This window comes from Cryptomeria japonica, chromosome 4, assembly GCF_030272615.1.
Source record: "Cryptomeria japonica chromosome 4, Sugi_1.0, whole genome shotgun sequence".
NCBI classification, from domain to species: Eukaryota; Viridiplantae; Streptophyta; class Pinopsida; order Cupressales; family Cupressaceae; genus Cryptomeria; species Cryptomeria japonica.
This window is the reverse complement of record NC_081408.1, coordinates 285,129,178-285,143,943: the sequence shown is the minus strand read 5'-3', so window position 1 is coordinate 285,143,943 and position 14,766 is coordinate 285,129,178.

Genomic DNA, 14,766 nt, shown 5'->3' with positions numbered 1-14,766 from the left:
AAGGTTTAATCAAGGGCCAGGTTTGAAAGTTGGGGATCCATGTGCACAATTTGCACCAATGATATGGTGACAAATGTCAACACTAGATTGGGTTGAAAGAAGAGGTTGGAGGCATTAAAGGCCTGAGGAGACCTCATGGTTATCTAAAGGCTAAGGGTCAAGTCTAAGTTAGGTTTACCCACTGAATTAGGATCTAATCCAAAGATAAACCTTTGTGCAAATGATTAAGAGATAATCATGGTCAAAGCATTAATGACCTGATGAGACCCTTGGGTTGGATAGAGGTTGAGTCAAAACAAATGTTTTAACCATGTGGGAGGGTTTGAAATAACCATTAATGGTTATTGGAGACTTTGTGGATTAAGTGGTTGAAGGTTGGAAGCCTTCAATGGTTTTCAAAGACTTTAGGGTTTTTGGTGGTTGAAGGTTGAAAACCTTCAATGGTTATCCAAGACTTTGGGCCATTTGAGAAGTGACCTCCCTTTGCTTAGGGATGTGACAAAGTTTAGAGGAGGGTTAGGTTAATTAGAGTTGATTAGAAGATTCTAGAAGGGATTAGGAAGGGGTTTGGGATTTTGCAAGTGGATGAGGGGATAATAGGATTTAATTGAATTATTTGATTTTCATTCAATTTGGTTGCAATTAAATAAATTTGATTTATTCAATTTAGGATAACTATTTAATTAAATTTGAATTTAATTAAAAGTGGCTAGGGGGATTTAATTGAATAAAATGATTTATTCATTAAATGGTATAGTGAATTTTATTTAAATAAATTGAATAATTTATTTAATAAAATAGAAGAATGTGGATAATTTAATTAAATTGGATTTAATCAAATAGAAAAATGAACATAAAATATTCATTTAGGAATGTGATCATTTTTATACGTCTACATTTACTCTCTTCCATCCAATAGGGTAGTTGCAACTCTCATAGGGAGATCAGTGATTTTTATAAGAAATATTAACACTTTTTTTTATATTGTAATAATGGTTCATCTTGATGTAGCAAGGAACATTCTCACATGTCAAAAGGGGAAGAGTGAAAGGTAGTAGTGGTGTACACAATCAAATGATTCAGAGGGGGAGAGTGATGAGAAGTATTTATGGTATCAAAAGTCATGTAGTAGCTAGACCCTTTTCCATTATTGTCAAAGGGGGAGAGTGAGAACTGGTGTTGACATCAATGCCAAAGGGGGAGATTGTTGGCTTTGAAGTTGTCAATAATGTCAACATGTGTGTGTACATGAGTGAGTTAATGAAATTGTAGAGTTGATTGATGTCATTAGTTAAGAAGATAATACATGACACCCACTTGATGAAGATGAAGAAGGCATGCATATTTGATCGATTTCATTAGTTAAGGAGTTGATACAGGACACCCACCAGATGAAGATGCAATAGGCATGCAGAGATGTCATCAGTTAAGAAGCTGAAATGGTTACAATGATGTAGGATGATGAGGTTTAAAAGGAATGTCAACCTGGTTGCAGGTGTAGTAGGAGAGATCACAGTGATCAGGCTGATGGATTATGTTGAGGAATTATTGTAAACTCCCATAATGCCATACGATGTGTCTATGAAGTTCTAGTTGGATGTCTTGAAGCTAGGATTGTAAAAACATGTATATCAACAAGACCCTATTTTTGTTATACCAATCCCATTATGGTCTAATAAATAAGAATCACAAGCAATATCGAGATAGCTATACCAATTAGGTGTTGTGCAGGTAAAGTGATTATATAAGAATAACTAGACTGATATCGAGTTGTGTGGAAGAAAATTCTATCATCATAAGTCATGTCGATGCTAGGTCCTGTGCAATTTATGTCATATCAGAATAGCTAACAAAGGCAATGTACCAAGTTTGAGTAACACCAATAGAGTAAAATATTCCAACATCATTGTGTTAGAATATCTATGTTGACCAGGTGACATAGGATGGGTATCGGGGTAGCTATTGAAGGCAAAATGACTGATTTCCACTATGCCGATAGACCAATCTATCCTAACATCTTCTTTCAGGATACTCTATGCCGATGTAAAAATCATCGAATCACATTCATGATTAGGACAACTATTCCACTAGAGGTAAATATAGAGAAGACCCTTTGGTTAGATCATCATAATAACATATGCCGATATATTGAAGGGTTGTGAGTTGCAATTTTAGAATTTCTATACCAATTCATGTTGAGGTTGGGTCAACAAAATATGCTTTAGTGTCCAAATGTTAATCTAATAGTGTTAACTATTCTGATGGGTATGCATTTTAGGGTGACCTATGTTGATGAAGTTTGTCACCACGAAGTTGAGATTTTGGGATAACTATACCGATAAAGGGATGCTTATTTTGTGTCATAGGAATGACTTGTTTGGTTGATCTAACATATTTTCCCTATGTCGATAGTTATGACTATTATGATGAATGCTTGTTTGGCTTCTAGTCTACTAGCTTGGGTTAGCCTATGCTGATAAGGTCTATCAACTTAGAGACTATGCCTCGGGATAGCTTATGGCGAGAAGTAAAATTGGAGGAAAATTTTTCATTGGAGTAACCAATGCCAATGAGAGGGATCAAAGGCATCAAATGATCATTGAGATAAGTTGTGAAGGTGGAGTAACCGCTAGATGTTAGCTCCATAGTTAAAGCTATTCTGATAGAGCTTCAAGGAGATGTATTGGAATGAGTTAACCTGATACAAGTAACATGGAAATAGAGGGATGTGCATAATAGCTTATTGTAAACCCGATATGTCTACATAACATGAAGGTTGGTCACAACATGAAGACCAACTGAGCTAGACAGTCTGATAGTTCACAAGGATGCTGATTAAAATTGATAGTGACCTGGATGCATATTAAGGATATTAGAAAGACTTTAAGGCTATGTTTGCATGCCAACAAATGCAGAGATCTACATGGCTAATGAATGAACTTGACCATCTGATCTAGATGTTGAATATGATGACATGTGTGATCCAAGTGGTCAAACAAGAGAGTTGAAGTGTTGAAGATGGTGTTGGTCTATCCAATCAATGCAAAAGTCAGTGATGATGGAGATTGTTGATGATTCTCTTAGGGTAGGTCAACAAAGATCACAAAAGATATTAATGATGGGTTTGTAGTAATTGATTGATGGGCTCAAGGTGATCAACAGAGTTTGGATCAGATTGGTTGGATAGATTGAGATTACTAAATTTAGTAATCTATGTACAGAATGACCTAAAGATAGGTAAAATACATTTAAAGTGAGCAGCTAGTTTGAGATCATCAAGACAAAGAATGAATTTGTGCAGATACATAGTTGATCAAATGTAGAGGAGATTGAAGTGAGTCAATGAGAGTAGATGAGGCAAATGAGTTGAAATAGCTATGAGGACAAGTAGTAGAGCACACAGAGAATGACTCATTGTTTAGGCTGACATGTATGCCGATGTGGTACGTGGAACCACCACAATGATAGCTAAGATAAAGTCCACCCAATTGAATCTTGCATATCTATGGCTTAGATTCAAAGTTTATCATGAATATAGTTTCGTAGATCTTGGAACTTGAATTGTCAACTAGGAGAATGCAAACTGACTGAATGGATGATTGTGGTGAAGTGTAGATTAGTGTAGTGAATGTAATATGATAGGGGTTGTTGGCTTGCTACAAAAGGGGTGTGGAAAATTTGTTGTGAAGTTAGACATAGTAGAACAAGAGATGAAGATTTTAACAGAATAGTGATTTGCTACAAAAAAAGGGTGTGTTCAGATCTGTATATATGAGTTGCAAATCAAAGAATGAGAAGTGATCGAAGAAGAAGCAAGAGACAGAAATAACAACAACAAATACTTGTGAGAGTGTGGTTATAGAGAGTGAAATTTTAGAGGGTAGAACAAAGTAAAGAAAAGAGAAAGGGGTAGAAGTGTGTATTGATCAGTGAGTGAGAGACAAAGTGCAACATAGAAAATCGACCCAAACAAAGAAGAGTTCTAAGAATAGAGAGGGAGAAGACAAAGAGTAAAGAATAGAGAAGAGGTTGGAAAGAGAGAAAAGAACAAAAAATGAAAGATAGAAAGAGCGGAGACAGATAGATAGCAGTGAGATAAGATTGAAGCCTAGGGATAGTAAGAAGAAAAGAGACACGTCAATCTCAAGAGTAGATCTGTAAGGTGTTGCAAAACCTCATTTCCAACAAATTATTTAAACTCTATTAAGTATATCTTTATTATAATCTTTGAGTGGGTTCTCAGAGATATTGGTTAGTGATCCTTGGGTTGGTTCTCCTTGGGTTGGTGCCCTAAATGTTGTAATATGCTTTACTTGTGAGGCTGGATTGGAGCAATTGACTCCAACAATATTTCTCACTGAGGTTTTTCCCCACAATGGGTTTTCCTTGTAAATTCATGTGTTATGAGTTGCTTCATATGTGTGTGTACTCATGTGTTTGATATCTCTTCTCATGATTTTGTGATTAAAATTATTGTTGCTTAGATCTTTAGAAGGTAAAAGTTTTTATTGATTACCAGTGATTCACCCCCCTCTCAATGGTCCATTGTGTTCCAACAATAGTATCATAATTTTATGTTAAATATAACTTATATGCAACTTAAGTGGACCAAATTCCTATTGTGTGTTATCTTTAACTTATATATCAAACACCAAAGGACCAATAGTTGAACAAAAAAAAATTTATTGTTATAAAAATAACATATTATTTTATAAAATACAACTTATATTGAACACGAAGGGACCAATTGTTGAACTCTAAAACCTTTGGACAACCCCTCACATTTCATGAGAAAAAAAAAGTTATTTATTAATATGAAATAGTCTAATGCATATGCATTTCTACCCTAATAGTTGTACACATATGAATTATATTTTTTCACTATAATAAGAGTACTTGTTTAAGTGACCATATTTTTTTATAAATGACACATTTATAGTAGGCAACTATGATATTTTATTTGAAACAAAAAATTATTTATTTCACTTGTTAAAAATGTATTTATGTTTCTTTTATATAAAATTTATAGGTTCTCTTGTGTTCAAGTATTGGTCCATTTGGACCAAAATTTGGTATTTTCTATTTATTTATATGTGGATTATTTATTTACAATATATAGTATAAATATGTGGCAAGACTAGATATTATAAGTAACTATTGGAAGCCACCATAGCTACTAGGCCAGCCATGCTTGCTAATCCTTCCATAACAAAGCATCCACAACTTCAATGGGGAATGGTATTATAACTGTCTAATTTACTTCTATAGATCTAGATGGGCTTTGAGGGAAGGGTACAATACCTTGTTTTGTTACTCTGTATATTAATCATAGATGTATATATCTTTCCTTGAAGAAATACAAAAATACATTTCCACTTTTTGATTTATTGAAACTTCAAAAGTTTATTTTGACGGTGAATTCTATTATTTTCTACATTAAATCACATCACTCTATGTCCTCTGCTCCTTTATCCTCTACACAAAATAAATAGGAAATTCTATGTTTTAAGACTAGTCACACTGCTTCTTTCACATATTCACCTCAGAAGTTACAATACTATTCCAAACATAATTCAGCACTTGGGTTTGCCCTTGCATGCCTATTAGAATTACTTTGTTTGCATGATTATTGTAGTCTATTATGGAAAGATCTTTTTGTACTTTATGATAATTAGTAAGCTATACCATAACCTTTTTATAAATAGAGAAAAAATTTCCCTAAGCTAAGCATTTATCAAAATAAATTTTATGTCTTATCATATTGACATTTTTGTTTGACCAAAAGGTGCAAGGTATTGATAGTGTAACATAGTTTTCAACAAAGCCTCTTTTCTAGAGGAAAAAATATGTAAGTTGTTTTAGTTTACATATATGTGTGTATGCATGTGTGTCTTCTAGAATAAAAAAGCATATCAATGGTCAAGTTTCATATTTGTTTAATATTAAAAAAAAATGATGCTCTAATACAATAATAATTTTTTAATAAATAACAATATACATAGAAAAGTTTAGATAAAAAGGGAGTTTCTAACTTGGCCCTACTTCCTTATTTAAAATAACCTTTACCTATTTGTCCCTTTATACAATTTGTACCAAGATAGTGGTACAAGGTAGGAAACACCCTTTTCTTCGTATATAAATTTTATACTTATTAGTGCCTTGTAAGATTCATCCAGTAACCCAATGTCTCAACACTTGACCCATTTTCTCAATTTTTTGCCTAATTCTCTCAAGTCTAAGATTTGATGTTGATTCTGACTTCACCAGGGGGTTTTACTATACCCAAGGTGTTGGAAATTGTTCTTTCTACCCCTAATCCTAAGGGAGATTATGAGAACCTAAACCATGGGATTGAAAATCTAGGTTAAACATTCAACTCTATCCACATATCAATGACAAGAAAAGATAACACTATCAAGGCTAAACAAGCCTTCTTCACTTTTCGCTCCACCAAACTTGGGAGGGTAGTCCCAACTCACAATTTTATACAATATCATCAACTTATCCATAGAATGCCAATGCAAATTGTTATTGGTGGATAATTCTTTGGTTCGAGAATAATGGGTGTTTATAATTTTCCATTACCCATTACTAATCCCATTTCTTTCAAATCACCACTGAAAATAAAAATTATGCATCTCTTATAACATATGAGAGGGTGATAGAAACACACTTTTAGGCTAATCCTCTAAAACTTTCAATATCTATAGAGGTATATTATTTGGAATAAATTAAAGAAGAAAGGAAATAAGATTTTGATTATTTGATGTGTTTCTGAAACAAATCCTAGACAAGTTCAATAGACTAATGCTTATTCCCAAGGCATGGAGTCAAATCCTAGATTACGAATGCAAACCCAAACAATAGAGCATTTCAAATTATTGAGGCCTTTAAGAATCAATGCCTAACATTAATGTGGATCCTCATATTATTGTATAAACCATTCTTATAGATCGATAATATATTTCTAGATTCACTATAATTTGCATATAGGCTTTAATTCCTTCCTTGAAGGAAACACATACACATTGTTGGCCTTTTGGATATGTTGATATGGTTTTGTCATTGATGTCAACACTTGTCATCACTTATCAACACTTCTCAACACTTGGAGGTTTTGGTTATGTTCACTAGAAAGTCAGACTTATGGAAAGTCACTGGTATTTGGTTCACCAGCTGATTATGTTGTTCACTGACACTTGCAATGACTTGGAGACTACTTGGTTATGTTAAAGACATTATTCAATCACTTGTTTTTGGTGATTTGGTTAATTTTTTATTCGGGTTTGCATATTTGTTGTTACCAGCAAATAGGTATAGGATAAGCACCAACAGACATATTTATTTCAGATCAGCACGACATGTTATTGAGAGGATTTATTATTATTGTAAATGCATTGAGCCGACATCATGCATTAGATATTGATTTACTTGTAATTGATTTTATTATAATATCTTTTAGTGAGCCGACCTATTCAATTGGTCTTAGGTTATGGTATATATGTAAGATCTTATTTATAAGATCGGAAGAGGATGGGATTGTGAATGTGAAAAGGATTGCAATAAGGTATATGCAAAAATAAGCAGAGCTATACATGCAGACATCATTTCAAGGTTGAAGGAAGGATCTTATGGAGGCAATAAGAAATAAACTAGTACTGAATCTAGCATATGAATATGATATTTTATGCAGTTCATTATCATTGGATTTAAGCATCCAATTGTAGTCAGTGTGACTCTCATTTTTTGATTGAGCAGTGAGCTCTAGGCAGCTGGCCTTTCTGCATGTGCAGAATCCATATTGTAAACACACACTATCTACAGTAGTATCATTTGATTGTGGGTAAGGCTTCCCACCATGGTTTTTCCCCTTTCAGGGTTTCCACATACAAATAATTGTGTTATGTGTTGTGGATGTTATTGTCTTTTTGTTTCATGTATTAATCTTTACTCGTACTGCAATTAACTGTTAAGACTATCTACCGACATAAAGTTTAGTTTACCGGTATTAAGAATTAATTTTTGGTTAAGTTTATTTTGGTTAAATTTATTAGACAATTGATTCACCCCCCCTCTCAATTGTCTCTAGGACCTAACAATTGGTATCAGAGCCTAGTCCTCATTTTGTAGAAGTTTAACAGCTTGAGGAGATCCAATATCTTCTAACTATTTCAGGAAGGACGGTCTAAAACTTGATGGAACTAACTATGGCATATGGAAGACCAAGATGGAGACACATTTTAATTGCATTGGAAAGGACATATGGGATGTTACAAAGAATGGTTATACTACTCCTACTTAAGGTCAACCTATTCCACCTAACCTGGCTAAAGATGAGGAAAATGATTGCAAAACAAGAGAAGTACTTTTGAGCACATTATCAGATCGGCAAGTCATGGGATTGTCAGATAGATCTACTACTAAATCTATTTGGGACAAATTGGAAACATTGAATGAATTAGATTCCACAGTCAAAATTGCAAAACTGGAATGCTTCTAGGTTAGGTATGAAAGTCTGAAAATGGAAGAAGATGAAATAATTTTTTCTTTTATGGAAAGAGTAAATGAAATTTTTTGGGGTATACAATGTTGTGGAGGAACCTTAAGTGAAGATGAGATTGTTTCTAAAGATTTAAGAGCTTTGCCACCAACATATAAAATGAAAGTTACTGCTATAGATGAATTAAGATCAATGCCTAATGCATCAATATCTAGAGACACTTTGGTTGGAAAACTTTCAGCTTTTGAGCTTGAGGTATTTGGTTATGTTACTACTATCAAGACAGATCTAGCTTTTAAGGCATCATCATCAACTATAGCATCATCATCATCACATGATAAATCTGATTGCAAAGCCTTCTATGCAAGAGAACTTGAAGAAAGTAGGAGAGAAAATGAAGAACTTGAAGAACTTGAAGCACTATTTGCAAGGAAAATGCCTAAAGGTCCAATTGGAAGTAAGTATGAAGGTAAAACACCCTTTAAATGTTTTAACTATAATAAGATTGGTCATATGGCTTCTACATGTTGGCATTTCAATAAGGATATTGAGAAGGTTGTTGATGATTATGGATATAACTAATCAAGGATGTTTACTGTCTTAATATTATTATTTTTTTATTGATGTCAAAAAATTAATTTTCTAATTCAGTATGATGTTGCCATATCTTAAGAAGTATGATTTGATGAGTATAAAGATGTTGGTAAAAGACATAGAAAGAATATTATGAATAAGGGGAGGAATAAGTTATTCAATGGGCAACTATTATCGAGTTAGACAATGATGAGATCATGATGTTTAGATTGTAAGGTTAATACTATACTATGTTATCGAGCAAAGAACCTAGTCGGTAAACCCTAAGGTTATCGCTATTGGTTAATGAAGGTAGAATGTCTACCGAGTGAAGTTTAGTATTTATCGAGTTGTAACCGAGTTGCAACCGAGTAATAACAGAATGCATTGAATGAATAAAAGCATTATTTAATGAAGGAAGTTGATGAGCTAGAATTGCATAAATGATTGGTATGTCATGAATGAAGTTTGTTAAAGAATCTATGGCAAAGGAAAATCAGCAGGAAGATCTACAACCTAGATTGAACTGTAATACCATAGCACAAGTTCCAAGGTGGGGTAAAACATTTTCAGATCGAAGGATACATTGAACCTGGTCTAAATTTGAAGATCTGATGGCTATGGTTGATCATGGGAAATGTGATCAAGGAGACTAAGCGGTTGGAAAATTGTTTATAAATAAGGAATTGTTGATAAACAATGTATGCGGGCAAGTGTATGCACAGGGATGCTACATAGTGATTACCGAGCATAGAAGCTTGAAGACCTATTTTGAATAAGAGAGTATAGAGCCTAGCACATGGACAAGATTGGTTCTATGTCTATATTGTATTGAGCAAATAAGAATCTGCTTTAGCATTTTAGATGTGAAGTTGCAGATAGATTTTTATTACTGTTATTTTGTGAAGTCATAGAAAATCACTTAACTGAGTGTACTTAACAGTCTTATTTGTAAAACTCTCTAGCAAGGTGACATTCTGATTGAGTGTTTGAAATCCTTTAACAAGGTCACTTCTAACAAGGTGAAGATCCTAACAGATTTGAGGGAAATCCCTTAACCGGACCGGGTCACATCTAGTAATGTGTTTGTAATCTTTAATAGGATTTTTTTTTAATTGAGCATACTCTAGAAGAGTATATTTCTTAGTGGGTCCAAAATCTCACAGTGGTTTTTCCCTATTTGGGTTTCCACATTAAATCTAGTGTTATGAGTGTTATGATTTTCATATGCTTTTGAGTTTGCATGTTTAGCAGTTTTGGTTATATTACTGAAATATATGTTACCGAGGTTGAATCTGATGTTTTTATGGAAGATTATGTTTGTGTGATTCACCCCCCCCCCTCTCATCTTGTTGGCTATTGGATTTGTACTTACATTAAGTATCAGAACTATCAATTGGTATCAGAGCTTTGGAATCTGGAAGAAAAGTTTAAAGGTACTTGAGGCAAAGATCCAAAGATGTATAAGAGGGATGCACCGAAGCTGAACAATTCAAGTTTCTCTACATGGCGGAAAAGGATGAAGCTACACCTATCAGGAGTTGGAGAATATGTTGTATATTATCTGGAGAATGATTTCATCACACCAAGCACCTATCCATTGACAATGGAATAAATAAAGGCAAAGCAAGAACATATCCAAGTAATGATTGAAATAACATCTGCATTGACCGATTCAGAGTTTAATGATCTAGAAGGTTGCAATGATGCAAAGGCAATGTGGGACAAGCTCATATTTGTGCATGGAGGAGATGAACATGTTCAAGGAGAAAAAGTGGACAGTCTAAGAGGACAACTTGAATCTATGAGGATGAATGAAGGTGAAAACATAACCCAGTATAGTACAAGACCAAAGGAGATTGTCAATCAAATCAAAGGAGCAGGTGGAACTATTGAAGAAAAGGATATAACAAGTAAGTTGTTAAGAACCCTTCTACTAGCTTATGCAATTCGAGTCTCTGCAATCAATGAATTGAGGTCTGTACCTAATATGCTAGTTTCTTTAGATTCTACTATTGGTAAGCTACATGCATTTGAGTTAAGTAACTTTAATAACAGTGGGTCATCGGTAAATAAAGTTGAATCTGCATTTACTTCATTTCATCTTGATTAATCTAATGATTACAATTAAAAAAAATATAAGTACTCTAAAGGAGATCACAGTGTAGCAAGTGAAAGATTTCGTAAAAACATGGAGGAAGTACATAAACTGTATGATGAAATCAGAAAGCAAGAAGAGTTTGAAGCACTATTAGCCAGAAGGTTGCCAATAGGAAAAGGTAAGTATAAAGGAAAACTACCTTTGAAATGTTTCAATTGTGATAAGATAGGACATATGGCTTCTAACTATCCTAACAAAGATTCTATTGAAAAGAGAGATTACCAAGATGACAGATAGAAAGATAATCATTATAGAGGACACTGAGACTTCAGAAGAAAAGATAGAAAGTCATGCTTAATAGCCAATGAGGAATCCAATGGTGATAAATTAGATGAAAATGATACAGAGGAAGTAGTTTATGTGGCTATCAAAGATGGATCAGATGAAGAAAGGTATGAAGAAAAAGCCCTAATATCTCACATAAATACTAATGATTCTTGGATCATAGATAGTGGATGCTCACATCATATGACAGGTGATAAACACAAGTTTGTTATGTTAGAAGACTATGATGGAGGCTATGTAAGATTTGGTAATGATGCACCATGTCTTGTAAGAGGTAAAGGATCCATAACACTTCTTGATAATGCAAGATGCAATGATGTTTATTGGGTTGAAGGTTTGAAATACAATTTGTTGAGTGTAGCACAGCTAAATAATACAGGATACTGAATAGAATTTCAAAAAGGAATTGTCAAAGTTCATGACAAGCATGGAAAGCTAGCTACTACCGAGACACAAACAAAAGGTAATACATTTCATCTTGACTCAACCTAGAATAAGTGTTTGTATACAAAGATAGATGATACCTGGTTATGGCATAAAAGGTTTTGTCATGTAAATCTTGATAATTTGATCAAAATAAGAAAGAAGCATCGAGTAAGAGGTCTACTGAGTCTTGAAAAAATTGAGAATGCTATGTGCCGAGGATGCCAGATGGGTAAAATGATAAGATCAAGCTTTACAAGTAAGTCTTACACTTCTAAGGGAATTTTAGATCTTGTGCACACTGGTCTTTGAGGTCCTATGAAAGTTCAAAGTTATTATGGTGATAAATATTTCATATTATTTGTGGATGAAAACTCAAGGATGATGTCAGTAATGGTTTTAAAAGAAAAATCAGAAGCTTTTCAAATGTTTAAATGGTACAAGGCAAAAGTTGAAAATGAAACAGGAAGACAACTGAAATGTCTTAGATCAGATAGAGGAGGAGACTTCACATCTGATGAGTTCAACTTATTCTGCAATGATCATGGTATTAAAAGACAAGTCTTTGCACCAAGAACTCCACAACAAAATGGAATTTCTAAGAGAAGAAACAAATCTATTGTGGATTGTGCCAGAACCCTGTTGATTGAAAAGAAAGTGCCACAAACATTTTGGAGAGAAGCAATAAGCACAACAAATTACATCCTGAACCGAGTACAACTGAAGAAAGGTAGTTTCAAGACACCTTATGAAATCTGGTATGACAAGAAACCTAATGTAAATTATTTCAAAATCTTTGGAAGTAGATGTTATGTACACAAGGATGATAGAAATGGCAAGTTTGATTAGAAAAGTGAAGAAGGAACATTTCTTGGTTATTCTTCTAGAAGTAAAGCATTTAAATGTCCGATCAAATCATCTAACAGAATAGTAGAAAGTGCAAATGTGAAAATTGATGAATTTGTAGAAAGAAATGATGAAGGAAATTCCAAGGAACTAGAAGATTATGATGAATTTGTCTATGTTCAACTGACAAGTCTTACTGAGAGAACTGTTGAAGGAAATGAAGAGAATATCCAGTTACCGAGTGATGAAGAAGATCATACAGAGCCTACCAATCCTGTATTAGCCAAGTATGTCAGAAGACATCATGCACCAAGTCAAATTATAGGAGATAAGGATGATCCAATAATGACAAGAAACAAACTGAGACAAAACACATGTCTGATATCAAAATTTGAACCAAGAATAGTGAAAGAGGCATTTCATAGTGAAGATTGGATAAATGCTATGATAGAAGAGATTGATCAAATCAAGAAGAATGACACATGGGCACTAATCCCAAGACCGAAGGACAAAAATGTAATCAGTACAAAGTGGATTTTCATAAACAAGCTGAAAAGGAGAGGTCATTCAAAATAAAGCAAGACTAGTTTGCAAAGGTTATGCCCAAGAAGAAGGAATTGATTATACTGAGACTTTTGCACCTGTGGCTAGACTTGAAGGAGTAAGGACATTGTTGGCATATGCTACTTACAATAATTTCAAGGTATATCAAATGGATGTCAAATCTTCATTTCTGAATGGAGTATTAGAAGAAGTTTTTATTGAACAACCTGAAGGATTTGTTGAAGACAAGAATAAAGATCAGGTATGTAAATTGAACAAAGCTTTATATGGTCTGAAACAAGCACCTAGAGCATGGTATGAAATATTGCACTCTTATTTAATCAAGATTGGTTTTATAAGAACAAGTGAAAACAACAATATTTACATGAAGAATGATGAAAGTGGAATACTGATCTCAGCCATATTTATTGATGATATTATATTTTTTGGAAATGACTCTCTATGTAAGAACTTTGGAAATGAAATAAGGAAAGAATTGTAGATGTCATTAATTGGTGAGATAAAGTATTTTATAGGTTTACAGATATTGCAAATGAAAAATGAGATTTTCATTGCTCAATCCAAATACATAAAGGAAATCTTGAAGAAATTTGGAATGGAGGATTCAAAACCAGTAAGTACTCCTATGACTACCAACTGTAAACTATCAAAGAATGATGAATCTACATCTTTTGATGAGACACTTTACCAATCCATGATTGGAAAGCTACAATATGTTGTTCACAGCAGACCAGACATAACACATGCAGTAGGTATAGTTGCAAGATTCTCTATAGATCCTAAGGAAATACACATGACAACAATCAAGAGAATTTTTCAGATACTTGAAAGGCACTGAATATTATGGCTTAGTATATCAGAAAATAAATTAATTTGATTTAAATGTTTATACTGATACTGATTTGGTAGGCAACATTGATGACAGAAAAAGCACAAGTGGAGGAGCTTTCTTTTTAGGAGAAAGACTAGTGAGTTGGCTTAGCAAGAAACAAGGATGTGTTTCACAGTCAACAGTAGAAGCTGAATACGATGCTGCAGTACTAAATTGTACCAACATAGCATGGATCAAACAACTATTGGAAGGTATAAATGAGAAAGTTACTGAACCAGTAACTATATTTTGTGACAATACTAGTGCCATTAACATCTCAAAGAATCTTGTTATGCACTCTAAGACAAAGCACATCTCTATAAAATATCATTATCTTAGAGAAGAAGCTCAAAAGAAGAAAGTGGTGTTGGAGTATGTTAGCACAAAGGAACAAGTAGTAGACATCTTCACCAAGCCACTGCTAAGGGATACGTTTGATTATTTCAGAAGTAAGTTAGGGGTCCTACCCCTATCTTCTACTCACTAACCAAGTTCAGTGAAAGCATCAATTCGATGACTCTACAAAATATATTTTAGGAGTTG